The 19,569-nt window shown below is 39.4% G+C and overlaps 1 pseudogene; it reads right to left on the bottom strand.

The window, feature by feature from the left end:
- Positions 1–5,867: 5,867 nt before the first annotated feature.
- LOC143565490 (basic peroxidase-like) lies at positions 5,868–7,413 on the bottom strand (annotated as a pseudogene).
- Positions 7,414–19,569: the final 12,156 nt, after the last annotated feature.

Below are 19,569 nucleotides of genomic sequence, written 5' to 3'. Positions count from 1 at the left end.
TCTTCTTTCCTTTACCCTTATAACCCTGGTTCTTATGATTAGGCTTCTTGACACCAGCAGATCGGATCATCGAGACTTGATTGGTCTAAGAAGGAATGTTCATCTCAGCCGTCATGAGCATGTTGTGAAGCTCCGGCACTGTCTTTACCCAGCCGTTCATGTTGAAATTCATTACGAACTGGTTGTAAGAGGTGGGGAGAGTGTTGAGAATGAAATCCGCTGCCATCTCATCAGGTAGGGGATAATCAAGCTTCTTGAGCCGATCGATGAGCCCCTTCATCTTTAGGACATGCGCAATGACGGGAGACACTTCTGCCATCTTGCAGCAAATGAGCTGTTTCATGGTGTCGAATCGTTCTTGACGGACTTGTTTCTGGAACATGCCCTTTAGTTGCTCAAGCATCTCATAGGCACCAAAGTCTTCTAAGCCTTTAGCAAGCTCAGAAGTCATGGTGGCTAGCATAATGCAGGAGACATCAGTCGAGTCATCCTGATGTTGTAGCTCCAAACACTCGAAATTTCACAGTATGCCCCAAGTGTGACTTGTAGTAGGATTGGCAAAAACTATTGGTTTTAAATTGGGATTATTTTGGAATTACCAAATATAGTAAAAGTCAAATTTTACTGTATTTATTATCGGGACGAATTGATGAACCTTTCATCTCTCAGGACACTTAGTTTTAAATAACCTATTAAAACTAAGTTTTTCGCAATACGGCTAACCAATTTTAAGTTAATAGTAAAACTATTAAGTTACTAGTTTTGGAAATCAAAACGCTTTTAATTTGCAAAACATAATTGGTTAATAAAATGTTTATTTTCAAATTTATTTGGTATTAGATTGGTGATATTATAATCCTATTATAAACAATCCAAGCAACCACAATAGCAAATAATAATATGTAAATCCTTATGGCCAAAAAGGTGATCGGTCTCGCTAGAGCCAATTAGGGAGACCGATAGGGTCAAGGGGTTCACAACACAAAACAACCACAAGGATGAACCTTCAAGGTGCATCCCGTCATCTTGTCCGAACTCCCACTAACTCCAAGAAATCCTTGAGCTCATCCTTGGTTATCATCGCGTCTTCTTTATTACAAATTTATAAACTAAAAACAATTTTCCCTATTACAAATTTGAACCATCCAAATGGCCAAAAGAAAACCAAAAAAATAAAATAATAACCGTTTACAAATTTGAACCATCCATATGGCAAAACAACAAGCTCAAAAACCAAACACAACCAAACAAACATAGGTCGGGGCTGGATTTACATATTCAAAATAAATAAATTCTGGGTCGTTTTGACTTGGTCAAATAAAATAAACAAAAATTTGACCAAATCTAAAATTACACGAAAATAAATCTAGATCAAAAGCTTTAACGATTTAAAGTTTGTTATGTAGATCCGGTTTAAGAGAACCGGTATCGACTCGTACATTGTAACCGCGGCTCTAATACCACTGTTGGGTTTCAACGGTGGTTCGGAACGAAAACGGACAAACTATTTTAACCCGTTTAGTAATTATTTCGTTTCGATAAATATTAATCAATATTAATATATAAATATATAAACGAACTACAAAAACGCAGCGAATGATTATACGAGTAACACAAACCATAAACTGAAACCCGAACCCGGATCCGGTTACAACTTTATACGAGCACGATATATATATACAAACAACCATAGATTAGTTTAGTTTTATACCTCGGTTATCAAAACCAGGTGAGACACCGAGAGCTAACGAACCAACCTAGCGTCAACACAACCAAGATCTTGATCTCCGGCGACGGCGGCGATGGTGGAGCTCCGGCGAAGGCTGTAAACGGCGGCCCAAGTATCTGCGGCGAACAACGGCAGATCTGAACCAAAAACGGCAGCAGGACAGCAACACAACAACAAATAGCAACAAAGGCTGCCGGAACTAGCTTCGCAGGAAAAACGTATTCGTCGGAAAATGGGCAACAGCGCCGGAAACGAAAGTATAAATGGTTTTCGGCGGTGGTGTGAGTTCCAATGATGATGTGGTGGCTGAGGTGATGTCTCCTGAGCAGATAGCAACGGCAGGAAATGGCTGTGCCGGCGGCGGCCGGAAATGGTGGTTTAGGGATTTGTGTTGTTGGTGATAAAGATGAGTTGGGGTTTTAATAATAATATATTATTATATCATTTTAGAAAAACAATTAGGGTATAATCTATATTAAACCCAATGGGCGAGCCCATTGACCAACCAAAAGCCTAGTCCACCATTCAATCTTGTTAATTTGTTGTGTCGGCCCAGTTAACGATTAAGTGGGTTTAATATTCGTTACCCTCGGTGTAACTCATACCGGGTCATACTAGGGTCGGTCCGCGTTGACTTGACCCGAACCGTCCATATATTCCAACAAGTGTAAGATTAGGTGGGTTTTAGGTGTGAAATGTTACATGATTTTTCAGAGTGGTTAGATTATGGCTTAAATTTTTATGAGGTATCATATTGATACTGGTCAAACACGTTGAAAGCTCCTTTTGTATGCTAAGAGATAATATATATATATATATATGAGGTATTGTATTTTTCTTTTAACCGCATATTTAGTGATCTATTGTGTGTGTGCGTGTGTTTTCAATATATATGGGTAGAAGGACAATTTTATTGTTTGTAATCAGAAAAATAATGAAAGCTTCAATAATACATGTTGGTACAATCAATGTGCTGTTGGGTTAGTAGGCCTTGTTGGCCCGGTTTATTATATGAAGTCAAAAGAGGAGACGGGTGTGGGCGGTCGGGCCCGGCCCGGTTTAGATTTCTTGCATAATAATTTACTAACCCTAGTTCAGTCTCTATATAAACAACATTATGTACTTGTAATATTTGGTCACTCAATAAAGATATACCTAGTTGCCACCCGTGGACGTAGGTCAGTTTAGACCGAACCACGTTAAATCCTCGTGTTCGTTTATTGCTTTCGTGTCGTGTTCGGTTTCGTGTGTGCGTTTAATCCTAACAAGTGGTATCAGAGCTTAGGTTTGTTACACACCGGAGAACACGTTGAACGTTTCCTGTACCGTCGCGTCACCGCTAGAAGTCGCTAGGGTTTCGCCGCCACCGCAGTCCGTTTCTCGCCGCCGCTAGAACCGACCGTCGCGGATCCGAGTTGCAGGTTTTTGTTCCGAAAGTCATTCACGCATCGCATCACCACCGTTTGAGCACCTCTAGAACAATCGTTTATCAGCACGTCAACGTTCAGTCTCAGCCGTGTATTGTTTCGGGCAGATTTTAGTCGATAAAACTGAAGAGGAAGATCAGCGCTAGATCTCATCGTCGTACATAGGAGATTGTCGTGATTAGTTAGCAGGCAGTAGGGTCTTGGATTTTACCAGTTTTTTTTTTACCTTGGGGTATTAATTTTGAATTTGGGATTTGGGTTTGCTGTAGCCCATATTAAGATCAATTTTTGGGCTTTTAAATTACAAGGGCAGCAAGCTCAAATTTGATTGTGTGGGCCAAAGTTTGGGCAGTTTAGCCCGTAAAGAAATTTGGGTCGATATCCTATTTTGCCATGTACGAGCCAGGAACAGTTGAATCAAGATCTTATTTTTGTTGAAGAACAGTTGTCAAGTCAGAAGAAGCATTAAAGAAGCAGTGAACCAGTGTCAACCGCGCTTGACAGGTTTTATTGTTTCAGTTTAAAGTTTCAGTTTCTGATTTTCAGTTCGATATTCCGCTGCGTATAAATAGGTTGATTTTTAACAGAGTTTAGTAGAACAGTTGTTAAGTTCAGGCCCGTGCCATTGTTGTGTCTGTCTCTGTTTTTATCCAGTTTTTCGTTTTAGTCATTGTTATGGCAGAAGACGGAAAGGTTTCGATACAGAAGTTTGACGGACAGAAGTTCGGTTGGTGGAAGATGCAGATTGAGGCACTACTTTGTCAGAAAGACTTGGATGTAGTGTTTGAGGATGAAAAACCAGAAAAGTTGTCAGAAGCAGATTGGAAGAAGTTAGACAAGAAAGCTAGGGCTTGCATTACATTGTCGTTGTCGGAAGATGTGGCATTTAACGTCATGAAAGAAACCACAGCACGTGGTATGATGGAGGCGCTATCCAACATGTATGAGAAGCCTTCGGCAGCGAATAAAGTCTATCTTATCCGAGAGCTAGTGACAACAAGAATGAAAGAGGGTGGGTCAGTTACAACTCATATCAATAATCTTAATTCGATCTTGTCCCGCTTAGTGTCAGTTGACATTAAGTTTGATGATGAAGTTCAAGGCCTCTTGTTATTATCCTCTTTGCCCGACAGTTGGTCGCAAACAGTGACTGCAGTTTGTAGTTCGTCTACAAATATTACTTTCGATGGGATTCGAGATCTGATTCTGGGAGAAGATTCAAGACGTAGAAGTTCAGGTGAATCATCAGGCAATATGCTAGTCACAGAAGGTAGAGGCAGGAGAAAACAGCGAGGCAGTGGGAGCAGGAAGATGAGTCAGTCTAAGACTCGTAAGGATATTGAATGTTGGGGTTGTAAAGAGAAAGGACACTTCAGGAATCAGTGTCCGAATGGTAAGAAAGAGGTGAACGTTACAGAAGACGACACAGATGACGGGGTCAGTAGTGATGAGGCTTTGGTTTGTAGTGTTGAGAGTAGCGTTGATGCTTGGGTGATGGATTCCGGTGCATCGTTTCATGCCACTCACTGTAGTGAAACGATGAAGAATCTTAAATTTGGGGATTTTGGAAAGGTTCGACTAGCGAATGATGATATTTTAGAGGTTACGGGTATGGGAGACGTTGATTTGATAACTTCAGCCGGTACTTCTTGGACTTTGAAAGACGTGAGGGTTATTCCAAGTTTGAAGAAACGTTTGATATCAGTTGGGCAGTTGGATGACCAAGGGCACGATGTTAAGTTCGGGAATGGGTAGTGGAAAGTAGTCAAAGGGAATCTGGTGGTTGCTCGTGGCAAGAAAATGGGTTCGTTGTATATGGTCGATATGTCACCGAAAGGAGTGGATCCAGTTTTGGTGAAAGACAAAATCCGGTTCACAGAATCTCGTGGGCAGAAGAAGGTTCGTTTTGCAATTAACAAACCCAGAGCCAAAGTGAAGATTCAGGATGAACGAGCTAGGAAGGTTAAATCAGTTGGGGGACATCGTGACAGTGGGAGCACAGGACGTGTTTCAGTTACAGTTCCAGGTCGACAGTGGATTAAGAAAACCAGTATTCCAGCTGTAAAAGTCTCTCCAATGAATTACTTGCTGAGTATGGAGAGTGTTTGTTCTCAGGTTATCTCAGGATCCGGTAGTTCGTTACAGTGGGAGCCGGTAGGGACAGAGAACGGGTCAGGGGCAGTTTCAGCCATGACTGACGTGTTGGAGCTCCGGGGAGCTTCAACGGGCCTTCAGGTTAATTGATGAGAAGGCGGTGGCAACTAAAAGAAGTTTAATGTTCAGATTACAGAAGTACAATCAGGAGTGCAGATGAGAGTACTCAAGGCCTCCGAGTGGGAGATTGTTGGGTTCATAGGCCTTGTTGGCCCGGTTTATTATATGAAGTCAAAAGAGGAGACGGGTGTGGGCGGTCGGGCCCGGCCCGGTTTAGATTTCTTGCATAATAATTTACTAACCCTAGTTCAGTCTCTATATAAACAACATTATGTACTTGTAATATTTGGTCACTCAATAAAGATATACCTAGTTGCCACCCGTGGACGTAGGTCAGTTTAGACCGAACCACGTTAAATCCTCGTGTTCGTTTATTGCTTTCGTGTCGTGTTCGGTTTCGTGTGTGCGTTTAATCCTAACATGTGCTACTAGTGATTACCACATGTTGTAATCAGTATCCATATGTTATAACCATTACATCTCGATCATGTTCCTTTTTAACTGGAAGCGGTGCAAAGAGTCCTTATCAGGCCATTTGTGCCAGTAAGGGTTTCAATTTCACTCATCCTAACCATGGCTGTAGCAAAATCTGAATCGAATGTTGAAGGATTGTCAATGTACCCAGTCACGATGCTATCAGTCGAGTCTCCACTAAAGAGAATCTGATCAGACGCAAGAAGACCTCTCATGTCTCTTAGGTTCCTGAAGTGGTTGTTGTCAAATGTATTTGGTGTCACTAAATCAAGCGGTTCCAAGTTTCCGTTGCCATGTAGTCTGCTGGGCAGTTGCTCCTAAGATTGCTAGCAAAAGTACGTAGCATCTATGTCTGAGGCATTGTTGTATATCCTTGCCTTAAATGTACGTAACACATCGTGCCTGCCCAATTGTGTAAGACCCTGAAGGACGACAGAAAATATTATACATGTTTTCACAATAAATGGAGAAGTGAACATTATATGAAGGCCTAGACAAAGATCTAACCTGATAAAGCAACCATATCTCTTGGGCTGAGATTCTTTCGAACAAAGTTATCTATGAGTTGAGTTAGATCCATATTAGCTCTTGGAAGATCAGTAGTTGTCGAACTGAAACCGGAAGAATCTCTTCTTCCAAGTCTTATGGACCCCCCCACCTACATATTGTAATCATACACAACTTTAATGTACCCGTGAAATTATAGAAAAAGGACCAGTGAGAGCAAGCATGATTTTCAACCAACAAGATTCCGTCACGCATCGTAAAGCTGTTGGGTTAATAGTTTTTTTTTTCTTTCAACGAATTTTTTCTTGCTTTCAACGAGATTTATTTAGATTCGGGTGAGATTTTCTGGACAAGTACGTGGCTATATGGTTGGCTAAAAATATGGTCGATTAATGATTAAAAGCCGTCGATTCGAAAAATTTTAAGAGTGGACATTTTGAGATTAAGATGGTCAAATGGACTTTTACTTGACTTTGACAGTTAAAATGTACATTTTGGCCATTTTCCCGTGAAATAGTTATAGCTTTTTTTTGCATGCATGTAACTGATATAGTTTTTAAGGTATTACCATCATTGAAGCATCACGAGCTGCAACAGCCAGTATATCTGAACATGAAACAACTCCAGGGTATACGCTCTCGACAGAAGCTTTAGCATCATCTATGATATCATAGCCCGACACACCATTATTAGCTTGTGATGCCTTCTCACTTCCGGCACCTTCTAGCAAAATAGATGCATCACAACCTTGCAGAGCTTACCAGATTAAGTTTTATGTTCATATACCTAATAGTTAAATAGATTCACCATGGAATATAGATCATATATAATTATAACTTGAATGAAACAGTCATGAAAATGAAGGCGAATGAGTAAGGCTGCATTGCGACGATTACTTGACATGGCAGCACTAACGGAACTTTGAATTGTTGAGAGTGCATTAGGGCATGTGTTATCATAAAAGATGGTGGACAACTGAGCTTTGCATGGCATATAGTTCAATGAAAGAAGTAATATTAGTGTATGAACCAAAATACTTCCAAATGACTTAGGATAACCCATATGACTAAGCTTATTAATTTTGCCTCTTGTTTTGACAATAAGGAGCTATTTGATTGACAACAGTCAATCCTATTGCTATATATATACACAAAATGGCATGCAAGTCTGTTGGCTAAGACTTTATTTATCAACACTTGGAGGAAAAAACCAAGAAAGAAAAGTATAAACTCGTGGCAAGTATAATAATCAACGCATTTAATGCAGACTTTTTGAATAAGTCCCTTTTGTCCTTTAAACTATGCGTTTTGGTCTTCTATCACCTACCTCATGCATGCAATTAATCAACCGTTAGTGAGGGAACCAGAAGTTTTTACTTAGGAGTCAAAATAAAATGTTTTGAATTCATTAATGTACGTTACGTAAGTTAAGTAAATGAGACCTTTTGGTAGCTTTCGGCCTAATGTCTCTTTAATTAATACTTAATGACTCTCGAGTTTAACCGAATAATAACTAATTGGTTTACTCGAGGTTGGATAACCAATATTTCTTTCTTTTTTTAATAATTCAAATACTCAAATACTTTTTATTATTATTTTCATTAGCATTTTAATTTTTACACCACAATAAAGTAATACAAAAAATATGAACAATAAGTATATAAATAGTAAATATAAAATAAATCCAGGACAAATTTATTAACCCATTTAATAATATGCACTAAACTTATTTTAACAGCAATATGCACTAAACTAGATTTATAAAAACAAAACACATATCCAACTTTTAACTAATATTGTAAGTAATATAGAGAACAGAAATAAAGTTAGCTATAGAAATATATAATTAAAAATGGTAATTAGTAACGTAGCCAAAGCAGGCTTGTAGACTTTTTGACACCAAAAAGAAAAATATATATATATTACTCCGTATAACTTAGCCCATATTCCAATAAAACGTTTCCAACTCTCCTTTCTTCTTCTTCTCAACTTTGCCGCCGGCTACCGGAATAAGGCCATCTCTATGGTGAGGGGCTTTGAAACCCCTTCCCAGTGCCACGTCAACGCCACGTGGGCACTGGGGGCTTCAAAGCCCTACCCCAAAAATGTCCCTCTATGGTGCGGGGACTTCGAAGCCCCTTAATTTATTTATTTTTTTAATTTAATAAACCAACAAATTTATTAAATACAATAATTATCAAATACAAACTAAATTAAAAGTAAAAACATATACAAAAAAAATCAACCATTTTTAGTCGTCGTCGCCGCCGTTTTCTTGTTTGTTTCTCCAAATATGTTCAACCAAATCCGCTCGAAGATTGAAGTTCGTTTCCTTTTTCGTGTTCTTAATAAAATAGCAAATCTCTCATCTTCGTTTAGTGTTGTCATCGGATTCGGCGCATCGTCGTACTCGCCTTGACATACTGCTTTACCCGAGTCATCCAGTATCATATTATGCAAGATAATACAAGTGTACATTACATTTCTTAACTTATCCATGTGCTGAATACGAGTCGGATGTCTAACTATAGACCAACGTCTCTTTAATACCCCGAATGCCCTTTCGATGTCCTTTCTGGCCGATTCGTGTTTTTTCTTGTAATATTTTCGTTTATCATCAGTCGGGAACGTAAAGCTATGAACCAACGTGGCCCAATCCGGATAAATGTCGTCGACTAAATAATATCCGTATTCATAGTTGACACCATTCGTGGAAAATGAGGTGTCGGGTCCAACCCCGTTCACGATACGGTCAAAAAGAGGAGACGCACTTATCACAGCTATATCATTGTTTGGGTCGAGCATCCCAAAGAACGCATGCCATATCCAAAGATCAAATGATGCAACAGCCTCAAGGATAATTGTTGGTCCATCATGATCACCCCGATGATATTGACCTTGCCAAGCAACTGGGCAGGCTTCCCAAGCCCAGTGTGTGCAATCAAGACTACCGAGCATCGCAGGGAAACCGTGCCTCTGTTCATGCACCTCGTATATTTTTTGTATGTCGGTTTGAGTCGGCTTCCTCAAATATTTTTTATGATATAGTTGAGGAATACCTAATATTAACTTTTTAAGGACAATTTATTAATTTTGCATTTAAAATGAGAGGATTTATAAATACATATTAAAAATGATAATACTTACATTCGCAGAACGTGTGAAGGGCTTCACGAGCCACTGTCTCCGACATTTGTAAATACTCTTCCATGGCGTCGCTCGCGGTCCCATACGCGAGTTGACGAATCACCTCCGTGCATTTTTGCAATGGAGAATAACCCGACTTACCTCTCGCGTCATCACGTTGTTGGAAGAAAGCATAATCGCGTTCTATATCACCAACAATTCGTAACAAAAGTTGGCGACTCATCAGAAAACGCCGCCGGAATTGTTCTGAATCAAAAGTCGCGTCTGGCGAAAAATAATCTTGCATTAACCGTTCATAAGCAACGACACGATCCCGTTGTCGATGAGGACGTCTTGTTTGCGGTTGTGAGCTTTTGCTATGCTCGACTAAGACTCGGGCAGCATCTAGAATAGCACTATATATTACCTCATCCCCTGAATCCGAGTCTGAAATAACGTCGGGATCGGGGTAGAAGTCGGGTGTCGAAGATGAATCGGAAGACATTTTTTTTGGGAGAATTATGTAAAAAAGATTGAAAATGGTTTAGTTTGGGTGATATATACACACACACACACATATATTAACGGTCAAAAGAGCCGTTTGAAGGGGAGGGGGCCCACATTTCTCACCCACCGCGCCGGCCGTTGGAATGCCCGAACCAGCCACGCCCGGGGTTGGACCGCGCCCCACGGCGCCCAAAAACTTCACCCCTCCACGCCCCATAGCGGGGGGTCCAACAACAAAGATTGTATTCCCGCTCTTGTTTTTAGCTTTAGATATGCAAATGATATTATAGAGGGTCAGACAAACGAATGCTTGTGGTTGAGCTATCTAATTAATTAATGGGCAATTGAGTCGGCTGGAGGGTCAGGTGACCCTCTGACCCTCCCCTAGTTCCGCCGATGGCACTTACATTAAATTATACTAGATAGGTGCCCGTGCGATGCAGCGGGTGTTTGAACGCATACCCTGTTAATTCACGTAACAAATATGAGTGTTTATGGTTCGGTTAAAACCTTGAAATTATTTAAACCGATCATTGGTTTAGCTTCTTTTTTTTTTACTTACGGTTAGTTGGTCGTTTCAAAGTTTTCAAAACGGTAGTGAACGGTTGGTTCGTCATATGAAACCAGACCATACTGTAAAATGTGGAATGCATTTAAATCTTTTTTATTATTCATTATTAGATATGTTTTGCTATATATATATATATATATATATATATATATATATATATATATATATATATATATTAGATATAGTTAAAATGTAATTGACCATAATTTTTACAATACAAATAACTTGGCTATTACAACCTTAAATTAACCTAATTGCGGTATATTTTTTTTTTTTGTAATCTTTGTTGTTATTATTTCGCGTCATAGGTCTTTCATTAATGTTTACCATTTAAGTGGCTAAAATTATCATTCTTTATTTATGATCATCTTAAGTATCATATATTATGTTGGTGTTTAGTTAAAATTGATGGTACATTTAAATTAGTAATCATTTTAAACAAAATTTATTATTAAAGTTTAAACTGTGAAACCAAACTGGAACCAGACCGTTGGCAACGATTCGGTTTCAACTTTCAATGGTTCGGTTTGGTTTTGGATGACAAAAAATCGGTACTAATGGTTGGCGTACAAGTTTAACTTGAAAACCATCAAAACCGAAACTTAACATCCCTACGTAACGTAATTTATTTAAATTGAAAAAACTTATAACAATATCATATTCAATTTAAAGAAAATAAAATGATGGTTTTTATGGTGTAATTTTTTTATAAAAATATTAACGTATGAAAAGGTTATAGTCGTTAAAAAATCATGGGTGAGAAGTTAGTTTAAAATTTAAATTAAAAAAATAATATGGTTAAATATGAAGGGCCAAACTTGTAAGTTGAATGAATTGTGTTTAAAAGACAAGTTTACCCTTATTAACACATGTACTGTATGCATTAGCATTTGTAAAACTCTTAAAATCAAGTGTTTTAATTTACCCTTGTTTGGTGTATTATATATAGTATAGATAACTGGTCTTTATGTACCAATAGTTTAGTAGTAGATCAAGTTATTATATATCACAAGGGGGTGATATATGGTTGTCATTATTGAACAACGAACATCAGGGCCGTTTCAGACCTCATATAGGGCTTGACCGAGAGCACAATCTAAGTGAGCTTGAAATTTATATAAATTTAATTTTAACAATAATAAATGAACTTGACTGATAATAAGCCAATATATAAGGAAGGGTTCAAAAAATCTGAACAAATCCATAAAATACTAAACAATCTAATAACATGGTATTAATTTGCTCTGGGCGAGTAATGAAGTAATAGACTTCTAAATAACCTAATAATGTGTTTCACTGGGCATTTTTGGGGTGGGGATATAGGGGCCATTTTTTAGTATTCATATTGTGCATTCAAAATCTTAAAGACGGCTATGACGAACACAGCATACAGGTGTGTTTGTTAAGACTATTCCCGCTGCCCATAACAAGAAAAAGGTTTTGCTTAACTCATTTAATGCACCTGATAGAAATTATTCAACTATGAATAGAAGTTAGATTGTCAAATACGCATGTAACCGAATTGCCTGAAGTCCTCATTTTGGGGATATGTAAAAAATATGCTCTCTAGTCTCTATCATCCGCATCCAAATCTTTTTCAAGTTGGGCCGTCCAAAAACTTTGCATCAATTTGAAGATATCTAGTTGTAGTAAGTTTCCACCCTAACTTATTTTAGTGATTTTCACACAAATAGTGGAAGATGATTATAAATCATCTTTTTTTATCTCTAGAAAGGACATGGTTATTATTTATATGCCAAAAGTAATTATAAACATTTTAAATGACATCTTTTGCCTTGTACATTTTGTCATTTGATTACCACTTAGGTTTCAACTATGTGTGTCGTACACTTTGACGTCATGTCTCAAGGTCTTCAAAGGAATTAAACAATAGCCAGTACACACACAAACGTAAAGAGACTTCACTTTGTTATTAGGAAAATATAGCTCAAAAACCCTATTACAAACTATCTCATTGTTTCTTGTTCTTAAACCCTAACTCGGTTAAGATACATTTATATGAGAACCCAACTTGGTCCCCAAGAAAGACTAACAGCCCATGAAACCCATAACCCTAGCCCATCTAGCTAAGATATCTCGGGTCGGCCCACTTGGCTCAACTTGGTAATTAGCCTTCATTCACCCCCTAATTTCCAAGTTGGATTCCGGGAGGTCTTCAACATGTAGTAACTCGCGCATCCTTTGAAACTTGAATCTTGCGAGTGCCTTTGTCAAAATGTCTGCCTTTTGCTCCTTTCCACTTACATGCTCAACTTCAACTTCAACTTCATCTGCTTCAACACATTCTCGAGTGAAGAGATAACGAGATTTGATGTGTTTCGTCCAACCGTAAGCCATGATCCATAGGTATGTGAGACGGGTTGCATGTTTCCGAGCCCAAATCCTTTAGAATTTTGCGTGCGTACCCTTCTTGATTAACTTGTATCCCGTCATTGCTTTGTAAGACGAGCATATCCTGAGCAAGAAAATGAGTTACGGGAGCCATAGTATATGAATTTTGGGTTTCTCGACGAGAGGAATCTGAAAATGAGGTTTTCTTAGGTTGCGATATGCGATGGGATGGTCATATGGCCATCACGTATCGCGATGGACATAAAAAACGGGAAAAAACGGGTTTTGACATATATCTTCTATTTTGCGAACCCTAATCAATATTGACGACCAGCAGAAGCTATTAGGCGATTTTGGATGAATTCCAGGGCTACCAATCATCTCTTGATCAATCCTAATGGCCTTCCTCATCATAATTGAAGATCTATCGATTACGATGCTCGGCTAGTCTTCTCCGAATCATACCCAGGATGTATAGTTTGTAATCTTTATAGTTTTTCTCATGTGACTAAGAACATTCTGTATTGCACCGATGATGCTTTCCCTTGGATTTTCGGTACACCGACTGTTCTGTCTTGCACCGAACAAACTTCATATTTTTCAAAATCTGGTCGAGTTTACAGTTCCAAGCTCGTGGTGCTTGCCTTAAACCGTACAAAGCTTTCGACAGTTTATATAATATATACATATGTTCTTCCCCCATCCTTCTTCTCGAATCCCTCTAGTTGAGCTACATAAACAGTTTCCTTTAACTCGTCGTGTAAAAACGTAGTTTTTACATCAAGTTGATGAATCTCCCAACCATTCGATGCGGTCAACGCAATTAATAATTGAATAGTGTCTATTCGTGTGACTAGAGCAAAGACTTTTTCAAAATCGATCCCGGCTTGTTGCACATACCCCCTTTGCAACTAACTGCGCTTTGTATTTATTAATTGTTCCATCGGCATTCTTTTTCACCTTGAAAACCCACTTTAAACTTATGGGCTTTATCCTGTTCGGTTTCTCGATTAGGGTCCAAGTATTATTTTTGTGGATGGAATCTATCTCGGCCTTCATCGCTTTAACCCATTCTTTTGAAGCTTTAGCCTCTTGATAACAATTTGGTTCCTCATTGATTGCCAAAAGTAACTGTTCCTCATCAATATTAGCCTGTAAAACATAGTCATCTAGATATTGTGGTTGAACCGAAACACACACTGATCTTCTCGGTTTTGGTATGGTTGTTTCGACTTGTTGGGTTGGTAAAACAGGCCCGTTTTGGGCTGCTGGATCCGTTGAAGTATTGCTGCCAGAAACAGCACTGTTTGGGCTGTTTGGGCTAGCACTACTTGGGCTATTTAGGCCCGTCTGCGTACCATCATGCGGGTCTGATTCGGAGTCATTGTGGCTACTGTCGAGTGACTCATTTGAGTCGAAATTGGAGCTATCAGTCAGCATGGGGCCGGTCATAACAGGCCCGGTTCCAACATTTATCGAACAACCCCAAACAAACTTAAACATACCCGGTTCGCCATCTTCATCTCCATTCGGTTCTTCCCAATTCCACCCAACCTTTTCATTAAACACCACGTCTCGGCTAAAGATAATTCTTCGGGTTTTCGGATTATAAAGCCGGTACGCTTTAGAACACGGCGATGGTCGGGTATTTTGTATATATATTAATGTATTAATTATCTAGTTTTATTGAGTGTACTATTGGAACTTTGGTACTTCATACGTGCTTTTGTATTTCAGGTCATTGATCGTTAAAGATGCCATATGGGAGACCTTTACGAGCATGGAATGATATCTCGGGAAGACCGAAGCATGATTTGATATCTTGGGAAGTGTTACAAGGATTGGGAAAGAGTATGGATGAGAAATCATAAGTCGATGCTAAAACTGAACAAGATGGGTTGACAAAATGCGACCTTGAAGTAAAACGAGCACATCCTGAGCTAGAAAATGAGTTACGGGAGCCATAATATATGAATTTTGGGTTTCTCGACGAGAGGAATCTGAAAATGAGGTTTTCTTAGGTCGCGATTCGCTATGGGATGGTCATATGGCCATCACGTATCGCAATGGACATAAAAAACGTGAAAAAACGGGTTTTGACCTATATCTTCTATTTTGCGAACCCTAATCAATATTGACGACCAACAGAAGCTATTAGGCGATTTTGGGTGAATTCCAGGGCTACCAATCATCTCTTGATCAATCCTAATGGCCTTCCTCATCATAATTGAAGATCTATCGATTACGATACTCGGCTAGTCTTCTCCAAATCATACCCGGGATGTATAGTTTGTAATCTTTATAGTTTTTCTCATGTGACTAAGAACATTCTTGTATGATTATTGATGATTGATATATGATTATTGATGTTTAGTATTTCTGCGTGTTCAATCGGTTTAGGTTTACGTTAGTCTGAACGATTTGTTACCAGTTGCTAGAAATTGATCATATGACTGTTTGGTTAGATTGAATACGATAAAACATACGATTACCCTTAACTGAGTCACACTGGCAAGGACTGTTTGATAATCAGTGTCGTGTGTAAAATGATTGTTGATGTCTAAGGTTTTGTCTGATTGATTAGTTTGTAGTTAATTGTTAATAATTAATCTGTTAGGTCGCATGAGATAACAGTATGTTGCTTACTTGAATTCCCGGGTGTGATTGCTTTGTTAATTGCTTGAAACTCATTTACTTGCTTGTTACTTAGTTCTCTAAATTCACTTTAATTGCTTGTGTGATCAGCACTAAAAATCAGTTACTTCATAATGTTAAGTTTGTACATGAATTACATTAACCACATACTCCTAGTGGATACGATACCTTACTTATCCTATCTAGGTAGTTTAATTAGGTTTTTGATTGACTCAAACGACGATCATCACCCGGTTTCGTTACAAGATTCACAAGAGGTCTCTATCACTCATCAAGCTTCTTCAAATGAGGTTTTTCAACCTTAGCATATGCAAGACAACCGAACACTCTTAAATGTTCAACAGTCGGCTTCTTCCCCTTGAACATTCATACGGTGTGCGGTTCTTTAATGATTTTGTTGACACTCGATTAATTAAGTACGTGGAGTGTCGAACCGAATCTCCCCACAAATGATTTGGTACATTCATGGCCTTCAAGATACTCCTTGTCATCTCCAAAAGAGTACAGTTTCGGCGTTCTACAACGCCATTTTGTTGAGGCGTATACGGGGCCGTTAAGTGTCTTGAAATTCCATTTTCTTCACAAAATCTATTAAATTCACTCGAGGTGAATTCTCCTCCCCGATCAGTTCGGAGTGTTTTAATGGTCGCTTCAGTTTCTTTCTCGACCAAGGCTTTGAACTTCTTGAATTTCTCAAATGCCTCGCTTTTTTATTTCAACAAAATAGACCACATATACCGTGAAAAATCATCAATTGTAGTTTCCCCCGAGGCGTCGCCGATCGATACGAGATCCGCACGAGGTCTAGGAGTGCGGAATCCTCCTAGACTCATTAATGGTGTACAAGATGAAGAACACAAACACGTACACGAACAAATACACGAACAAATACAAGAACGGGATAATCAAATCTGCAGATTCTTATATAATAATCAAAACACGTTACATACCGTAACCAAACAGAAAACACGACTGACCCGAGGTGAGCTCTACCTCGGGTCGTATCACACGACTCTCCTTGTCTCTTACTCTCTCTAAACAAACAAACTGCTCAAAACACACACTAATTTCTGGATTCACTAAACCTAAACAAGACACACGTATATATATATAAAACATTCTCGGGCCTGGGCTTCAGTAGGCGAAGTTGTGCTAACTTCGCCTATGGCGAAGTTGTTCTAACTTCGCCTAAGGCGAAGTTGTGCTAACTTCGCCTGTGGCGTTCCGCTGGTCAGAATTGCATAGCGACGGTCACAAAATGCACCAACAGTCTCCCCTTTGACCGTTGCTCTCAATTCTAACAAACACAAAAGATCATCTGTTACACGACATGCACCAACAGTCCCCCTCTTAACTGATGATCTTCTGTTTGCAGTCAACCAGCCGTGTCTGAATCTGTCCTGTAGCTTCACAAATATACCAATCACCCAGCATCTTCCATATCAGATCTCCCCTTCAGTGTAAGCTTCTCCGACTATAATGATTGAGGTCTTTGAAATGCATGCATCCTCGTGCCAATAAATCATCTCAACCAATCACGTGAATCCATCTGACTTCACCAACATGTGAAGTTGGGCTTCCTCCACAACTTCACCAACTCGTCGGCATACGATAAGGTTTAATCTTCAACTACTCAACATCAAGTGATCAATTTCATCACAAAACCACCTTGACAGAATCTAACACATGACCATTAATTAATCCAAAGCATCTTCAATCACCAGGGATAACGATCAAGAACATAAACACTTTAATTCCCGATTAAATCCAACTTGTTCCAGAATTTTCACTCTAATAAATAAGCATCACGTTTCAGGATCCAATTCTCGAACGCCTTGAAAATAACATAAATAATATGCTCTGACCGCAATCCAGTAATGACGAAAACCTTCAGTTCAATTTGACTTTCTTCAGTTGGTCAACCTCGAAAAACAACAATTTCATTGCCCACAAACACCCGAATATGTGTCAATATCCAGTTTCAAACAATATCCCATTCACAACCTCAACTCCAAATCCAAAGTTGACACGTATTTGTTCACACGTAAGACCAAGAGATAACAAGATCACTCGTTGACGGAACAACATCTTCGGTCTCACAATAATCGTGTACACCGGGCCATACAGACGAAAACACCAAAATACTCTTTTTTTTTTTTTCTCGTTAACTTCGCCTAAAGTTAACTTCGCCTGTTCATAACTTCGCCTGGCTATAACTTCGCCTATCCATAACTTCGCCAGACCTTATATCTTCGCTGAAACCCTACGAACGGTGACGGCAACTTCGCCTGATGAACAATAACTTCGCCTGCGGCGCTGTTCGGCCAGAAACGCACAGAAACGTGCCAGAAACACCAAAACGCAGATCTCGAACCATAGCATAAGAGCCTAAGGCTCTGATACCACATGTAGTTTCCCCCGAGGCGTCGCCGATCGATACGAGATCCGCACAAGGTCTAGGAGTGCGGAATCCTCCTAGACTCGTTAATGGTGTACAAGATGAAGAACACAAACACGTACACGAACAAATACACGAACAAATACAAGAACGGGATAATCAAATCTGCAGATTCTTATATAATAATCAAAACACGTTACATACCGTAACCAAACAGAAAACACGACTGACCCGAGGTGAGCTCTACCTCGGGTCGTCTCACACGACTCTCCATGTCTCTTACTCTCTCTAAACAAACAAACTGCTCAAAACACACACTAATTTCTGGATTCACTAAACCTAAACAAGACACACGTAAATATATATAAAACATTCTCGGGCCTGGGCTTCAGTAGGCGAAGTTGTGCTAACTTCGCCTATGGCGAAGTTGTTCTAACTTCGCCTAAGGCGAAGTTGTGCTAACTTCGCCTGTGGCGTTCCGCTGGTCAGAATTGCATAGCGACGGTCACAAAATGCACCAACATCAATTAATACAAAAATGTATTTATTACCTGATATGGTGGAGGCAGTAATCGGATCACATAAGTCTCCATGAACAAGCTCGAGAACTCGTTTGGCCCGAAACATCGTGGTTGACGGAAATGACTTCCGTGTGTGTTTGCCCATCAAACATGACTCTCATATTTCATTCTCGTGCCCGATTCGAGGTAAACCATGAACCATTTTCTTTTTAGCCATCGACTTCGTCGTATCGAAAATAATATGCCCAAGCCTTGCATGCCAACACCACGCATCATCACCAATCTTGTCTAGTAAACAAACCCGTGTACCCACGTTTAAATGTATCTTGTATAACCAATTCGGTGATCTAGTTACCTTTATTGGTAACCTTCCACCCCTATCACGCATAGTCAAGTATTCGTTTTTCATTCTCACATCACAACCGGACTCGGTAGCTTGACCTAGGCTCAATATATTGGTTTTAAGCCCAGGTACATAGTACGTTTCGGTTAGCAAGTTTTGCTCACCTGATTTTCCTTGAAAAATAATCGAGCCTCGACCCTCAATTTTCACGCACGACCCATCGCCAAATCTTACATTTCCGGTTACGCTTTCATTCAATTTTGAAAAGAATGACCGGTTTCCTGTCATATGGTTGCTTGCCCCGTTATCTAAATACCAAACATTGTTCTCTACCTGACCAGTTTCGAATTTTTTGGGCATGAGATTATGTTCTTTCAAAAACACTACCTCGTGTACATAGGCGGCATCGGCCTCCACCGTTTCTGCCACGTTTGCTTCTTGGAATTTTTGTACACGATCTGGGCATTTCGATGCAAAGTGCCCTGTTTGATCACATCGATAACAAACCACTCGGTTCAGTTCAGCCCGTTACCACGACCTCTTCCCCTGCCTCGGTTATTTCTGCCTCGGCCTCGACCGCTTGACCCATTTTCTCCCCGTCTTGAATAACAGCTTTCACCATAACAATAAGTTACTTTGTGTTTCCACACCTTCTTCCTTGATTCGTTCTTTGTAGGCTTTCAACCTTCCTACGACATCTTCAAACCCGGTTTTGTTCAAATCCAAAACTTGTTCTAATTAAGCAA

The sequence above is a fragment of the Bidens hawaiensis genome, unplaced genomic scaffold (genome assembly GCF_021521415.1).
Source record: "Bidens hawaiensis isolate Kalapana, Puna unplaced genomic scaffold, B.hawaiensis_p1.1 tig00022367_1, whole genome shotgun sequence".
NCBI classification, from domain to species: Eukaryota; Viridiplantae; Streptophyta; class Magnoliopsida; order Asterales; family Asteraceae; genus Bidens; species Bidens hawaiensis.
The sequence above is the reverse complement of the archived record's forward strand: the minus strand, read 5'-3'. Positions and strand labels throughout refer to the sequence as shown.